The following is a 1,205-nucleotide window of genomic DNA, read 5'->3' as shown; positions in this document are numbered from 1 at the left end:
GGTCATGTTTTCCTCCTTATTTTATACATGGGAAAAGTGAGGACCAAAAAGGTAAGTAATTGCTTGAGGCCACCATAGCCTTTCTACAGTCTCAGCAGAAAACACACTGGACCCAGCCTTCAGGGATTGGGCTCTGCCATTTGACAAGGTATGCCCTTGACTTTCAAGTCACTCATAGTTGTTCTTGCTTGATTTCCTCATCTGTGAAATGGGGATAATTATAGCACCTCAACGAGCTGTGTGAGCATCGAGACACGTTGTGTAAGGAATCTGGTACAATAAACATGGGTGCTCCCCACACATAAAGATGTTTTGTAGACTGCTTGCTGTTATCCAAAGATTGAATGTGACCTCCCTATTTCTAGGCAATTAACTTGCTTTTGTACAAAAATCATATTTAATGTGAAGATATTTGTAGCATGAGAGAATTCCTACGGTTCTTGGATTTCTGTATGAGTGTGGAGGGAGGTGTTGAGGTAAATATTTCCTCTGGAGATTAGAAAACAGTGAGTCAGGAATTTGAACAAGTTGATATTAATTTCAGGCAATATTTTCTTCTGTTGTATGAAGCCAACATGGAAGAAATAAACCAAATATTTATTAAGTGCTTGGCCATGTTCTAGGTCCTTTGGGAGAAGAGGCGGGGTCCAGGGATGAGACACACTCTTGATTTTCTCAAGGAGCCTGCTCTCTACCATCTACTACGCTGCCTAGATGGGATGGGTTTCTGCTGGAGGCAGAGGCTGCTCTCACAGCAAAATCTGGTGTGTGTGTGTGTGTGTGTGTGTGTATGAGAGAGAGAGAGAGAGAGAAAAGGATACAGAGAATTATTTTCAGGTTAATCATGTTAATCAAAAGGTCTTGGGGTAGGCTCCATAGCTCAGTGGTTAGAGCACTGGTCTTGTAAACCAGGGATTGTGAGTTCAATCCTCACTGGGGCCTCTTGTTGACTTCTGCTTTGAGATGCCTGGGTTCAGTTAAACATCCAACTTCAGCTCAGGTCATGATCTTGTAGTTCGTGGGTTCAGCCCCGGATTGAGCTCTGTGCTGAGAGCTCCCAGCCTGGAGCCTGCTTCAGATTCTGTGTCTCCCTCTCTCTCTGCCCCTCCTCTGCTTGCGCCCTGTCTCTCTCTATCTCTGTCTCTGTCTCTCTCTCAAAAATAAATTAGCATTAAAAAATAATTAAAAAAAGACGTCTTGTGGGC

General features: G+C 43.6%; 1 non-coding gene across 1 annotated transcript; it reads left to right on the top strand.

Moving 5' to 3' along the window:
• The first annotated feature begins 869 nt into the window (after positions 1 to 869).
• On the top strand, positions 870 to 942 carry TRNAT-UGU. Its single transcript has one exon. It is a non-coding gene; the product is annotated as a tRNA-Thr (tRNA).
• Positions 943 to 1,205: the final 263 nt, after the last annotated feature.

The sequence above is a fragment of the Prionailurus bengalensis genome, chromosome B1, assembly GCF_016509475.1.
Source record: "Prionailurus bengalensis isolate Pbe53 chromosome B1, Fcat_Pben_1.1_paternal_pri, whole genome shotgun sequence".
Taxonomy (NCBI): Eukaryota; Metazoa; Chordata; class Mammalia; order Carnivora; family Felidae; genus Prionailurus; species Prionailurus bengalensis.
This window is presented reverse-complemented; position numbering and strand designations above follow the sequence as displayed.